Consider the following 16,955-nt stretch of genomic DNA (forward strand, 5'->3'; position numbering starts at 1 on the left):
CCCAAGTGGCTTCAGGACACCTTGAGAGATGCCACATCTGTTGCTGAGCCGAAGAGGCCGGTCAGAGAGAGTAGACCACCTGAGAGGTTTTGTAGTTATATGGCGATGGTTACCAGCATCCTTGACTCTGAGCCTTCTAGCTATGAGGAGGCAGCTAGCCAGCAGGTCTAGAGAGAGGCCATGCAGGAATAGTATTCTTCTATCATGAAGAATGATGTTTGGGAGGTGGTGCCGAGGCCTGAGGGAAAATCCATGGTTACTTCCATATGGCTTTACAAGGTAAAGCATGCTGCAGATGGCAGCATTGAGAAATTCAAAGCGAGGTTTGTGGCTAGAGGGTTCTCCCAGGTAGAGGGAGTTGATTATGAGGAGACCTTCACTCCCGTGACTCGATATACTTCGATCCGCTCCATTATATCAATAGCAGCAGAGATGGGTTGGAAGATCCACCAGATGGATGTGAAGACCGCATTTCTCAATGGCTTCATACAGGAGGAGGTGTACATTGAGCAGCCACAGGACTTTGAGGTGCATGGGAAGGAGTCCCATGTGTGCAGATTGAAGAAGGCCCTTTATGGCCTGAAGCAAGCTCCCAGAGCTTGGTACTCCAGGATAGATGCATACTTGCAGGGGATGGGTTTCACAAAGAGTGAGGCAGATCCAAACCTTTACTTTATTGTGATTGGTGAGGAGCCTCTCATTCTGGTGCTGTATGTGGATGACTTGATCATTACAGGTGCAGAGAGACTCATAGAGCACTGCAAGAGAGATCTTGCGGCGGAGTTTGAGATGAAGTACATCGGCTTGATGCATTACTTTTTGGGTTTGGAGGTGTGGTAGGAGGAGGGGCATTTCTTCCTGGGGCAGGGGAAGTATATTGTGGACATCCTTAGCAGATTCCACATGGAGGATTGTAGACCCATGTCGACACCGATGATCACCAACTAGAAGAAGCTTCATGCTTCGGATTCCAAGTTGGTGGATCCCACATTGTACAGGCAGCTGATTGGTTCCTTGATGTATTTGGTCAACACTAGAACAGATATCTGTTTTGCAGTCAACACGATGAGTCAGTTCATGTGTGAGCCTAGGAAGGTTCACTGGGTGGCTACAAAACACATTTTGCGGTACTTGCAGGGGACAGTGGATTATGGTCTGGACTACAGGCAGGGAGATGGAGTGAGATTGGCAGGATACACTGATTCTGATTGGGCAGGTTGTGCTTCTGAAAGGAAGAGCACTTCAGGGTGTTGTTTTGGGTTGGGTTCAGCAGTAGTGTCATGGTTCAGCCAAAAGCAGCAGTTAGTAGCACTGAGTTTAGCGGAAGCAGAGTATATGGCAGCAAGTCTAGCTAGTTGTGAGGCCATCTGGCTTCGCAAGATGTTGTTTGGCTTATTTGGTCAGTCGTTGAGACCTTCAGTGATTTACTGTGATAATCAGAGTTGCATTAAACTTATGGAGAATCCAGTATTTCATGATAGGTCAAAGCATATCGGGATCAGATATCATTTCATCAGAGACTATGTTCAGAAGGGAGTTGTGAAACTTGAGTATATTTCCACTGATGATCAGGTTGCAGATATCCTTACCAAAGCCTTACCACGGGGCAAGCATGTCTACTTTAGAGACAAGATGGGTGTGGTGAGGAACACCTTCCTCGGTAAGAGGAAGTGTTGAAATTTGGTACCGGACGACAGGTTGTTCCCTTAGGCTTTGATCTTTGGCCTAGGGAAAAGTGTCCAAAATAATTTAATTTTTCTCCTAAAGTGACTTTATAATTTTATAAAGTTAAATCTAATTTAAAAGTGACTTTAAGTGATAAAGTTACTAATTCTAATTTTAAAGTAAATGAAAAATTAGAAAGGAAAAGTGACTTTGGAAATAAATGACTAAGTGGGTCTTTATTAAAGTGGGGTGAATTAAAAAATAGAAAGTGAGATTTAAATGAGCATTTAATCTCAGCCATTGATCTAAATCTATTTCAGCCATTGGATTTAGAGATCACCCAAAAGTCACTTGGATCACCCAAAAGTCACTTGGAGTTATATTAAAGGAGGAAAATGAGGAAAAGGTCATTCATTCTTTCATGAGCAGATTGGGAGAAGGAGAGCAAGAGAGCAAGAGAGATTTCTGAGCAGGGAGGAGAAGGAGACAGCAGCTTGGCACACATTCCAAGGCAGCAGTTGAGCAGATTTGTACAGCTAATTCAGCACATAGTGAAAGGCAGATTTTTGCACAAAAATCGAGGAGCAGTTTGCTGATTTTTTTGCACACAAAACGGAGGCCGTATAGCATTTATTGCTGTCCTGTTTGCTGTAATTTCCAGATTGCTGTGAGGCACGGGAAAGGAGATAAGTTGTAAATTTGCTTGCTGATTTTTTGCTGAATAATTCTCACTGTAAAAAGGCAATTTTCAGAAATAAAGAAGAGCTCTCAAACTGGTTTTCCCCAAGAGTTGTAGGGGGTTTTTCCAGGGTCAAGTTGACCAAAAATATCAGTGTTTTAATGTGTTTTAATGGCTGTTTTGATTGCTGATTTTTAATTCTGCAATTTCTAGCATTCTAAAAAATTTCCAGAATTTGTGTTTTCAGCAATATTTATTTTTTTCAGTCTGTTAAATGTATGGTTATGGGAATGGGCATTTAACTACATGGGAGAAATAAGGAGAAACTGAAAACCGGGGTGGGAAAATAGAAATTTTTACAAATGCTTCAACCATACCTTTAAGGAAATGAAATAAAGGTTGAAGAAGAAAAAGGCTTCCTCCACAATGAGGTGATGCAAACAACTTCATCGTGGTATTAAACAGGTCTGTTGGCAATGAAGCGATGCTTGCATCTCCTTGAGGTGACTCTGTTGGGTTACTGAATAGGCTCGCTCACAGCTGAATAGGCCCTCCCAGTTTAGTCATGTTTTCATCAAAATATACTCAACTCATTCAACAGATGCTTTTGGGGACCAAAATCCTCCCAAAATGGGGGTGTATGATCTGGATTGGATGAGTATCTTCTTTTTCATCCATCTTGATGCTTTCAAAGTAGAAAAAGTGGAGGAATCAATGTACAAGACTATTTTTTCCAGCAGTGCTAGTTTGGAAAATTTCAAGTCAAAAACATCAAGAGTCATTTTGAGGCCTTAAATGAACATATTTTGCATTCTCGGCCTTACTATGGAATATGTAAATGTATATGTAATAGGATCATCCTAATAATGAAGGGATTGCATGTGTAATGTGTGGATTGGTGTATATAGTGATGATGTATTCATTATGGCTGGTATGGATGTTATTTCGATGCATGAATCTATTTGAGGTATTTTGAGGCTTTTCTGTTATTATTATCTATATTTGGGTTGTCATTAATGCTCACATTATTGTACATGGTGTGAACTATTGAATTTTATGTATTTGGCAACCAAATCCTTTAGATTTATTATCCAGTCAATATTATTGTATCTTATTAATATTTGATGATTATTTATTTTAATAAAATGTGACTATTTATATTTATATTTATGTGTGATTTTACCTAGGGTTAATCTTTGTTTTCAGTGGAACTTCATAGATGGAAGCAAAGAGTTTAACTTGGAGTTTAAATTGTAATGCAAGGTTCAATTTTCATGAAGTCTTACTTTTGATGTATCTATCCAACATGTGGACTTGTCTTGTGACCTGTGTATAGATAAGTGGATTAAAGCACATCTCCATGTCTAAGTAGTTATTTTCCCTGGAAGATTAATTTTTATTATCTATATCATATTACTCATGTATATCTTTGTTTGAACATAATAAGGATCTTGGTTCATGGCAACCAAATCCTTGTCATTGATCACTAGTTCAATATTATTGTATGTTTGTAATATTTATTTCAATAAAAAAGTGATGATTTATATTTATATTTTATGTGTGATTTCATTTATCGAGGTTTTATTAAATGGTCTTATGACATTCATTTATAAGTTTAATAAATTACATTATATCTTTGTCAATTTAATCTTTAAAGGGGTTGGATTATATAGTGGGAAGCAACAAGTTCTTCATTGTTAGGCAAGGTTCAATTCTAGCTTAGCTTTGATGTAGTTATTCAACATGTTTTAGCACCTAGAGAGACTAGATAAAAATTGGTTTGTAATGCTTGCATAGATAATTGGGTTAAATCTCATTCCCATGTCCTTTTAAAGCAACTCTTCCAGTGTAGAATGGCTAGTGACTTGGTGTTTTTTTAATCCACTCCTTCTATAAAGGTCAACCATATAATTTAATTACCATTTTCCATGGAAATGGTATATATGGGCACCTAGAAATTTCACAATTTCAAGCCTTCACTAGGCATATATTGGCACCTAAAGGTTTTAGTGCAATTGTGTTTTTTTTAAACGACCATTGCATAATACATAGAATAGTATCATACTCACCTCTACTGGAAGATAGTTGGGTTTTTTTTTCCTACTTACATCTAAGCACAAAACATCACCTAAATAAACTAAAGGAGTTTGTTTTGTATTCACAAAGTAATCGAACATTGTCATCTCCACTATTTGGGGACACTCATTTTCACAATTTCCTTCAGCTCTAACTTTCATCGGAAAACTTTAGATAGGAAGGCCCTAAATTATCTAGCCAAAAGAGAAATTAATAGCATTGATGAAAATAAAAAATATAACATGTTAATCCATAAACAATAAAAAAATAGCTAGAATAGAGCACAATGAATTATACAACTATTATTTGCAAATTTTATAACTTAAACTAGAGATCTAAAACTACATATTTCTGTGTATTTTTTTAATTCTTATTCCTTTCATATATTGTTTTTCTTGCCAGAGAATAGAATTTCACAAGCCTTTAAAAATACCATATGACAGTAATCTAAGATTTTACATATTTTTTGTTGCATTCACCTTAGTCTCAAAAAAATATGTAAAAAATAAATAAAATTGAGGAGAAAACTTGTCTCACTTGATGCCAAGTAATCCATCTTGTAACTTTCCTTGATGAAAGTTGTGGTTTACCACCCAGAGTTCAACCCAGAACCTTAGCACTAACCATTGTTTCCAAATCAAAAGACAAACATCATCATGGTGGACTATGACTACCTATCATACCTAAAAACAAAGGAGTGCACAACCTATATTAAGTCCAATTACCTAAAGGCAATAGAAAACCTTAGTAAGGACATTCAATTTCACATAACTTGATTCTAGTTTATGATTAAAAACATGCTTGATAAATTTTCATAGAATCACACACTCTAAAGCCTCGAATGACTATGGTTTGTTTCACGTTGCTCGTTAAATTAAAACAGATTTCATTTTGTTAAGGCCTGTACCACCAGAATTCCATGAGTTTCGTAGTGATGAGCCTGAATCCAAGACTTAATCTGCATGACAAAACTAACCAACCTTTTTCAGGGTGGAGTGAGATATTATTAGGTAGGGAGGAGCTCTTATGGGATATCCTTTTGGGAATCATGCAATGATGTCTCCAAAGTGAATGCCACCACTTGAGAAGCACTCATTTTATTCACATTGATGGTAGCTTTACACACCCATCCATATATGAGATAGATAACTCCATTCTAGGTAGAATTATAGGCTCTTGGCATTGCCTCGAGGTGTAAAGAAAGAAAGAGACACAGAGAATCATATAATTTGGATGTAGAGAAAAGAGAGAAGCACAATTGGATTTTAGAGAAAGAAGTGAAGGAAATGACACTAATTGTGTGCATTTGTGTTGCTCTTATTGTCAATTTTTTAGTGGAAATATGATGGGATTTCAACTTCAAAGGATAACTACCTTACATAATGTGGATCAAAATGCAACATCACAGTGGGGATAAATATCTTTAATGCATATACCCCCTCCTGAAAAGAAAAAAATTAAAACAAAATCTCATACAAATATCAAAACAATGAATCATGTGCAGATATATATAGTCTAACATCCAGTCCTCTCACATTCTTTACAATTCCAGAGCTTCAAATATGTTGGAATGAGTTGCACAAATCTACCTTAATAGATATCCTTAACAGAGTTTCTTGAGAAACCGTTGTTCCAAATAATTACTTAGCTAAGTGACTAGGGGCTTGAAGTTAACTTGGGCTCCTTGTCGTACTCACTTCCTCCTCTCCTTTTCCTGGATATGATCTACGTCTTGCCTCTATCTACTGAAATTTCTTTCCTCTTTAAGGCTTAAATTTTCCTCAAAACATGCCTTACCGAAAAAGGAAACTAGTTTGCATGGAGTGGGTTTTGCATGTAGTTTGATTTTGGTACAAGAGTTAACAGGACTTTGCATGAGTTTTGGATTGAAAACCATGAAATGGAGGAGAAACCATCAAGAGAATTTTGCATACGACCATTGTAAGAAACAAATCTTTTATGAAAAACCAATTTATCACCAATACAATGAAAATTAAAGGAGCCTCCAAACACCCTAACTTCCTTAGTTCATATCTTTGAAACTATAGCGAGACAAGATCTGAAATTCAGTCACGAGGTTTATCACGATTTTGGTTCAAATGGGTTTTAATTTTAGCTTCTGGAGCATTTTAGAAACAAATTTTTTAGCGAAAACTCCACGATGACCTATTTGAAGCAGCGAAACCCTAGAATCCAAAGCTCTCATACCAATTGTTATGCAACTAGCTCACAAAAATAGAAGAAAGAGATAGAACAACGACTTCAAAAGTAGTCTCTTCAAGGGGGAAACATCCTTTACATTACATAAAATGAACATGTTAATCTAGGTTGTCATTGATGTCAATATAGCACTGTTTGTGATTGCAAATTCTTTGATACATGATTTCCCATTGATGCCCATTGATCATAATGCTCATAGTGATGAAAGCTTGATATATGATGATATGATGAGATGGAGGACGCAAGTGGATTGAACAACAGGAGGTCAATTGAACAGCAATTGAACAACAAATGGCACGAGGTCAATTGAACAGCAATTCAACAGCATGAGGTCAATTGAACAACAAATGACGCAGGAGGTCAATTAAATAGCAATTGAATAGCAATTGAACAGCAATTGAACAACAATTGAACAACAATTGAACAGCAAATGACGCAGTAGATCCAGTAAAGCAACAGGAGCAAGAAGCCAAATAATAAGAGGAAGAGTTCATTAGAAGCCATCAAGGAAGCAGGTTATCGCCTGTGCCCAAGGGTAAGTGTTATCAGAAGAACAAAGAGCAACAACGACATCAAAGGAGAAAAGAAGAAAACATCGAAGGAGCCCTATTAGAAGTATCGCATGTAATATATGCCCAAGAAGAACCGATATGAAGAAAAAACTGGAGGAGCATAAACAGAGTTATCGGAGGTCACAAGAAGATAAGCCATATGAGCAACAGCTATCGGAAGAGTGGAAGAGTTAAAAGGGGTCACAACAGCAACAACTATCAGAAGAGTGGAGGTTAGGAGTGTACAGATGTTTTGATCGTGGCTGAAGGCCCGCGCTAAATCCTAGTTTTCGATCTCATTTTCAAACACTTACATCACATTCAACGGCGGGGGTTAGGCCTATTTTTAAACCATGTGCTAGTTGAAGACCCACAAGCCATAGATTTGATATCCTCATATATCCAATGGATATCGGGTCATAAAGTGATCGGACGTTAATCTCAAAATGGACCCGAACTTTTATAGATCAAGGATTTATAATCCTTATCGGCTCTGTAAGGGCAGTTAAGCGTCGTGAAAGCTCCTCGACCGATATCGTTGTGAACCATTAGATCCAGCGCGCCTTGATCAAACGATGGAATATCGGCGATTGGGTTTGTTGATCGGGTGGATCAACAACCGTCGGATTAATGATGAGATCAACGGTGGAGAATTAATACGATAAGACTTGGGACTGAGTGGACCCGAGAAGTTTATGGACATAGGTTTATTTTATTTGGGGTCCGGTCTTCTGCATTCACGTGGGACTAGCGTTTGTTTGTGGGATTAAAGGAATAATTACATTTTTTCATGAAGTTGCAATTGCGATTAAAGGTGATGACATGGCATGTGGGGCCTCCATATGGCTAATGTATCTCGAGCATCTATCACAGAGAAGAGATAACAGTTCACAACTCGTGAACTTGAAGGAATGGAGGAATCTGTAAGGTCAAGTGAACAAAAGAAGAGGTCGAAAGGTCAAGAAGCCAAAGGTCTAGCAGATGATGAAGATACAAAAGAAGCTGAGGATCAAGTGAGAGAGATGTAAGCAGAAGGACAAAAGTAAGTCGTAGGTCCAACAGGACAGAAGGAAGCCGAAGGTCCAACAGGACAGAAGGAAGCCGAAGGTCCAGTAGGACAGAAGGAAGCCGAAGGTCCAGCAAGACAGAAGGAAGCCGAAGGTCCCGCAGGACAACAGGAAGCCGAAGGTCCAACAGGACAGGAGGAAGCCGAAGGACGAGGAAATTCTGTTGATTGGGTTAATCTTTGAAAGGCTCGGACCTGTGATTAATAAATCAAGTACATAAAGCAACCTGAAGAACAATTCTGTGAAGGGGAAAAATAAAGCTTCATATGACATCATTTGAAGGGAGCAGTAGATAGCACCGACATTGAATCCTTTGTGAGTCTAGTTCTTGGAAGTAAGAGATCGTGATAGCAAGAATAGTGAGAAGCAGTCACGCTTGAAACAGTTACCACAACATTAAAGAACAAAGACTTGAAAATAGAGAATTGCTTTTGTGCATACATTGAGGCTTAGCACAAATATCTTGTTGGAAAGCTTCAACAAATCTTGGAAACATTATAGGAGATCATGATGCCGATTTGAAATCGTCATGAGGTAACTTTGCAGACTCTGTTAGGGCAACATAACAATAATAATGTAAGGGCACAACAATAACAATAGTGGGCTTCTATGGGGCACAATAATAACAATATGGGGACAACATGGGCACAACAATAACAATAAGGGTTACAATGACAATAATAATAAGGGAATACACTAGTATTATAGGGACCTAACAAAGCCCATATCTTTATTAGGATCTTCATTCTGACAAAGCCTTGTATTTAATGGTGTTTCGATATATTGAATATACGAAGTAAAAAAGGGAGAGGAGAAAACTTCAAAATGTTAACTTCAGTTATATTTCAAATCGCTTAAACAAGGAGCAACCTCTCTTGTTCTCAATAAGTCACAATGCCTCTTCCACCCGTACTACAAATATTCAATAAATGCTTCAAGCATACCTTTGAGGAAATAAAATAAAGGTTGAAGAAGAGAAAGGCTTCCTCCACAACGAGGTGATGCAAACAACTTCATCGTGGTATTAAACAGGTCTGTTGGCAACGAAGCGATGCTTGCATCTCCTTGAGGTGGCTCTGTTGGGTTACTGAATAGGCTCGCTCACAGCGGAGTAACACGAGGGAATGTGTTTAACCCATATTATCAAAAGCTTGGTATACTTGTCATCTTTCTCCCCTAACAAAACACTTGAGGTGTGACTAGACTTATGTTGATGTGTTTCAAGCTAATAAAAAAATAGAAGAGGTTATTCCTTTAATCGAGATAAGTGATGTTTAGGTTAACTTATTACTTGATGTTCGCATATTAAATCTATTGCTAATTATTTTTTAATAATTGCTCATTTAATTTTTCAGACAATCAACTACAAGAAAATAATTTTATGTCCATGAATGTACGAAACTGAGTCACCCTCACCCTCTCAGTTTAGTCAAGTTTTCATCAAAATATACTCACCTCACTGAATAGATGCTTTTAGGGACTAAAATCCTCCCAAAATGGGGGTGTATGATCTGGATTGGATGAGTATCTTCTTTTTCATCCATCTTGATGCTTTCAAAGTAGAAAAAGTGGAGGAATCAATGCACAAGACTATTTTTTCCAGCAGTCCTAGTTTGGAAAATTCAAGTCAAAAACATCAAGAGTCATTTTGATGCCTTAAATGAACATATTTTGCATTCTCGGCCTTATTATGGAATATGTAAATGTATATGTAATAGGATCATCCTAATAATGAAGGGATTGCATGTGTAATGTGTGGATTGATGTATATAGTGATGATGTATTCATTATGGATGGTATGGATGTTATTTCGATGTATGAATCTATTTGAGGTATTTTGAGGCATTTCTGCTATTATTATCTATATTTGTGTTGTCATTAATGCCCACATTGTTGTACATGGTGTGAACTATTGAATTCTATGTATTTGGGTTATAACATTTGGTATGAGAGCATATAATCCTAGGGTTTTTATACTTTGAATGAATCACTTTGACATTTTCATTACACTTTTTTCTGTGATACTTCAAGTAGTGAAATTTTAGGCATATTTAAGAGAAATATCAGGAAAAATTTGGTTAAAATTTAATATTTTAATTCACTGTAATTTGAGAGATATGTTTAGTGGATGTTAGGATTTGTGATTCATTAATAATGACAACTGAATGTTCCTGGGAGAAATATATGGCCAGGAAACCGCTTTACTTTGGGTTGTAAGCACTATTTTAAATTACATTTAAAATCAAGCAGATAATCACCAATGTCGGCTCTTGAATGTTTTTTGGTATCTGAGCCAAGTGACATGAGTATAAATATCAGCGAAGCAAAAATTGATTTAGTACAAAAATTTAGCAGACAGAGTTTCTTCACAACATTTCCGTTTAACTTTAACTTGCTTAAACACGTTCAGAGCGTTTTGTTTCTGTGGATTCGCAAGGCCCGGAAAAAAGTCTCATCCCTGTTGTTAGAGGAGATGAGACGGAAAAATATGGAGGGCCAAAATGGTGATGCCTTGTCTGTACGAGGACGGTCCCAAAACATAAACAAAAATAAGTCATCGAGTTGGAGATTTAAATCTAGAAGGAGATCTAAATCTCTAGGAAAACCTGTAAATGTGTGATGGAAATGCAGAAAGGAAGGGCACTTCAAAAGGGACTATAAATCTAAATTTCCTGAGAAAGGAAAGGGATCTGATGATGCTCCTTCTGCAGATGTGAGAAAACCACCTCAGATGAAGGTGGGGATGTGTACATGGATTCTTCTTCAAGTACACATGTAGATCATGAGTCATGGTTCATTGACTCAGGTGCATCCTTTCACTTCAATCCCCGTAGAGAGTGGTTATGCGAGTATGAGAAATATGATGGTGATGATGTCTTCTTAGGGGATGACAGGAAGGCAAGAATCATTGGTCGCGGAAAAGTCAAGTTGAAGTTGCAAGGTAGAAGGATTAGAACACTTTTGGGTGTTCTACATATCCGTGCATTGGTCAGAAATCTAATTTATGTAAGCAAGATGGATGTTGTAGGTGTAAAAAGAGTGTTCGAGAAATATACCTACAAGATGGTTCGGGGAGCACTGGTATTCATGCAGGGAGTTCAAACTGGAACTCTGTACAAGATTCAAGGTAGCACTGTTATCAATGGGTGCAATAGTTCTGTGGTTCCTGAAAGTGGAGCAGAAAATCTAGTGGTCTCTAGAGAAAATACCACGCCATGGCATCAAAGGCTTGGAAATATTGGAGAGAAGGGCCTTCAAATAATTCATGGTAAAGGTATGGTAGAACGTATGTCTAATAGCTCTCTGGATTTTGATTTCTGTGAAAATTGTGTGTATGGGAAGTAGAATCGGTCCACAAAAACATGGTATTTGCAGGGTCCACACAAACATTGTCTTTGCAAATGATGTGTCCCAACAACGTGCCAAACATAACTGCAAAGATACACTTCTTCATGTTTAGGGAGATTTGTAGTTGTCTGCACCGATCGAACATTACTCTAAGTAAGCTAGAATGCTTCTTCAACAGATTGTAAACTATCCAATCGTCCATGTATACCTCCAAGAACTGGTGAATGTAGTCTCTGAAAACAGTAATAATAATTCAGGAGAACACAAAAGGCGCATTCTTTAGGCCAGAAGGCATGATGTGGTATGCATACGAGCCCCATTCTGTGGTGAACATTGTTTTCTTCTTGTCGTCCTCTGTTATTCGAACCTGATGGTACCCTGAGAACCCATTTGTGAAGGATTAGGCTTCATTCCCCGCAACATTATACAAGACCTCATCATTGAAAGGTGTGGGGAATGGGTCATGGACATAAGCATTGCTAAGGTTGTAGTACTATACACAAACCCTTATTTCCATAGCAGCCTTTTTGTTCTGGATGACTATTGGCCTGATCCATTCTGCTTCGTCTACTGGAAAGATGATTCCTGCATCCACCATTTTATCTATCTCCCTCTTGAAATTTTATTTTACTCTTGGGTTCAGCCTATACAGTCTATGGTTCAGCCTATATAGTTGTAAGGGTACTATCATTCAAGCTCATTCATAGTTCGACAAATATATCATCATCTTCTATAGGGTAGTCATTGATGGTTACAGTGTAATGAATAATCTTTACTGGTATTATTTGTCCCTTCCATAAGGTAGTAGGACCTATAGTAATCAATACACTGCGTAGTATTAATCACGACATGGGAATTAAAAATCAAACCTAAACCTTGAAGGAAAATGTTATAATATATTTCTCCTCGAGTGTGTTAAATCTTGGGAATGTTTTTTGGTAGCAATGAACAATTTTAAAATATTATTTGGCCTCTTCCCGAGGCGGAGAAGCGCAAAAATTAGGACTAAGAAGCATATTTGTGAGGAAATTGCTTTCATAATGAAGAATTGCTAGCATCCTCTAAAATTACTTGCTTAACATTAATTTTTTAGTCTAATAGAAACACTTGGTATTGACATTTTTTTGGTATTGTTAATGAGTCTTGCCACAATTCCCTAAACCATTTGCTACAGAATTGCCTAATTGCTCTGCCTTCCACCTCGATGATCATTTATGCTTGCTTTATGTGCTTTCCCTTTGGTTTTCAGATTTGGTTAACTTTGCTTCTGCTCCTTTCTCAAATGTTATTCTTCACTTGATGGTCAGGTTATCTATGAAATTGAGGATATGGCAAGTAAAAGTAGTGTGAGAACGAGCATCTATAAAATTGAGGAGATGGAAAGTGGAAGCACCACGGGCAAGGGAATCAAAACATGCAAAACTTCTAGGAGCATCTAATATTCTAATTCCATTTAATCGTGTTGATATGCTTTGACTTGGGAAATCTTACATGGCATAAAAAAGAGGAATTCCCTTGTAGAGTCTACTAATTGGTAATCGGTGATCTTTTAACAATGAATAATACATGTGACGTAAGGAAGAGATGACTTCATGACGATCTGTGAGTACCCATTTTTCGAGACTATTTGTTACTATTTGTTCATACCATCATATTGAATGATCTTGGTTGGTTAATTTTCTAGGAGGAGAAAATAGGTTTTCCTAGACTAAAGCTAGAAGGGATGGAGGCTACTTCCTAAATGGGATGGAAGTACAAATTGATAGGTGCAAAGGTAGGAATAATGTCGTATCCCTTTTGAAATTTTATGAGTAGAGAAAGTGTGTAGTGCCACAACACCACTCCCTTCCACAAATGCCTCAACAACTCCACAAGGCAAGGCAAGCCTGTATCCCCCAACATAAGTTACAAATAAAAGAAGTTGCTATGGATCTCATCAATCTCTATTTGTTGAAAAAGTGAAGATAATGACCATATGGAAACATGTCACTTTACGTTGATATTTCAATTAGAAAGTTATTACTTTCTATTGTTTCTTATCTATTAATTCTATACTTTTCATTTAAAATTAATATCTTGACTTTATGCTTTGGGATAAATACATTTGCTTTCCTAACCATGGCTACCATGGCTATTTTCTATGTTGGGTGAGAGGGTAGCCATAACATTGTTGTTCATGGCATGGTGTTGCCTATATTTTTCTAAATAATGATATTATGAGTGTGATAAAATGCAAAACACTATGGTTTATAGACTATGCTTAATATCTTTGTTGTACAATTTCTATTTGAAGTGTAAATTATTACAAGCAATATATATAAATGTAAAAAAATTAATATTTTATTTAAATATAAAACAAACCATTTTCTAAATTTAAGAATCAAGGTTTAATATCTTTGTTGTACAATCTATATATATATAAATATACAAAATTTAATTTTTTATTAAAATATAAAACAAACCATCTTCTAAATTTAAGAATCAATAACTTCATGGTAAAAAAGTTATCGAGGAAATAAAGAAACGCTTGAAAAAATCGTAAATAAAGATAAACCTAAGAAATTAATTCCACTTAAAGCAAAAGAAACTACATATTAATTCCACATAAAGCAAAAAAAATCACTAATTTTTTTATTTTATTTTTATGGAAATGAAAATAATGAGAATGGTATATGATAGGGGTTTCCATAAATCACATCATCAACCATTTGTGGACAAATGATAGTGGTTGACAAATGATTGATGATGTCATTTACACATAAGCCTCTATTGTATTCTTATTCTGGATTACAGAAGCCTCAATTCAACAATAACAATGCTCTTGTGTGAAACTCATATAGCATCGGTAATAAACGGAATGCTTCTTCTAAGAGAAAGTAATAATGACAACAGAATAGCATTATTTTAAATTACATTTAAAATTAGGCGGATAATGACCAAAGTCGGCTCTTCAATATTTTTTGGTATATACGCTAAGGGACATCACTATAAATATCAGCTAAGCAAATATTGATTTTGTACAAAAAGTGAAGCGGACAGAGCATTTTGTTTCTATCAATTCAGCAAGGCTGCGAAAATAAAAATTCTCAGAATCTAATCTACTCGATCTCCACCAATATGGCGTTGTACGATGATAACGAGATATATGACAGCAAAAGCGATGAAAGGGAAAATGAAGGGGTTGATGAATATGAAGAATTGAGATATGAAAGCATGGTGGAAATAGCACGCAGCCGTCATGATGACAATAAAAGACATATGAAATATATGGTTTTAAGTCTGAACGACATCCATGAGCATCAGCATAATGCTACCAAAAGCGTTTCCACTTTGTTGGTTATCTCTAAAGCCGAGGCAACTATTCTTTTACGTCACTTCGATTGGAATTCTATTAATGCCAACGAACAATGGTTTGCAAGTGAGGAGAAAGTGAGGAATGGTGTGGTCCTACTGTTGCAGCCCGATGATAGTCAGATTAATGCACGAGCAGGGTGCGCATGAAGAAGCAATTATTATTAGAATCAACTGCAACTTATTATTAAGTAGTGCAAGAGGGCCACTGGACTCGGATTAATTTTTCTCATATTTTTCCATATCTCTGTTGGTTCCAGCAAAAATAAGGATCTCGGACGTTTGTGGCAACCAAATCCTTTAGATTGATTATACAGTCAATATTATTGTCTCTTATTAATATTTGATGATTATTTATTTGAATAAAATGTGACGATTTATATATATATATATTTAATGTGCGATTTTACCTAGGGTTAATCTTTGTTTTCAGTGGAAATTCATAGCTGGAAGCAAAGAGTTTAACTTGGAGTTTAAATTGTAATGCAAGGTTCAATTTTCATGAAGTGTTACTTTTCATGTATGTATCCAAAATGTGGACTTGTCTTATGGCCTATGTATAGATAAGTGGATTAAAGCACGTCTCCATGTCTAAGTAGTTATTTTCCCTTGAAGATTAATTTTTATTATCTCTATCATATTATTCATGTATATCTTTGTTCGAACATAATAAGGATCTTGGTTCAGGGCACCCAAATCCTTGTGATTGATTACTAGTTCAATATTATTGTATGTTGTAATATCTATTTTAATAAAAAGTGATGATTTATATTTATATTTGTGTGATTTCATTTATCAAGGTTATATTAAATGGTCTTATGACATTCATGTATAAGTCTAATAAATTACATTATATCTTTGTCAATTTAATGTTTAAAGGGTTGGATTCTATAGTGGGAAGCAACAAGTTCTTCATAGTTAGGCAAGGTTCAATTCTGGCTTAGCTTTGATGTAGTTATTCAACATGTTTTAGCACCTAGAGAGACTAGATAAAAATTGGTTTGTAATGCTTGCATAGATAATTGGATTAAATCTCATTCCTGTGTCCTTTTAAAGCAACTATTCCAGTGTAGAATGGCTAGTGACTTGGTGTTTTTTAATCCACTCCTTCTATAAAGGTCAACCATATAATTTAATTACCTTTTTCCATGGAAATGGTATATATGGGCACCTAGAAATTTCACAATTTCAAGCCTTCACTAGGCATATATTGGCACCTAAAGATTTTAGTGTAATTGTGTTTTTTTTAAACGACCATTGCATAATACATAGAATAGTATCATACTCACCTCTACTGGAAGATAATTGGGTTGTTTTTTCCTACTTACATCTAAGCACAAAACATCACCTGAATAAACTAAAGGAGTTTGTTTTCTATTCACAAAGTAATCAAACATTGTCATCTCCACTATTTGGGGAGGCTCATTTTCACATTTTCCTTCAGCTCTAACTTTCATTGGAAAACTTCAGATAGGAAGGCCCTAAATTATCTAGCCAAAAGAGAAACTAATAGCATTGATGAAAATAATAAATATAACATGTTAATCCATAAACAATAAAAAAATAGCTAGAATAGAGCACAAGGAATTATACAACTATTCCTTGCAGATTTTATCACTTAAACCAGAGATCTAAAACTGCATATTTCTATGTATTTTTTTAATTCTTATTCCTTTCACATATTGTTTTTCTTGCCAGAGAATAGAATTTCACAAGCCTTTAAAAATACCATATGACAGTAATCTAATATTTTACATATTTTTTGTTGCATTTGCCTTAGTCTCAAAAAAATATGTAAAAATAAATAAAATTGAGGAGAAAACTCATCTCACTTGGTGCCAAGTAATCCCTCTTGTAACTTGCCTTGATGAAAGTTGTGGTTTACCACCCAGAGTTTATCCCAGAACCTTAGCACTAAGCATTGTTTCCAAATCAAAAGACAAACATCATCGTGGTGAAATATGACTACCTATCATACCCACAAACAAAGGAGTGCAC

Source organism: Pinus tabuliformis, chromosome 4_2, assembly GCF_031772625.1.
Source record: "Pinus tabuliformis cultivar Carrire ecotype Pingquan chromosome 4_2, CPIR1, whole genome shotgun sequence".
Taxonomy (NCBI): Eukaryota; Viridiplantae; Streptophyta; class Pinopsida; order Pinales; family Pinaceae; genus Pinus; species Pinus tabuliformis.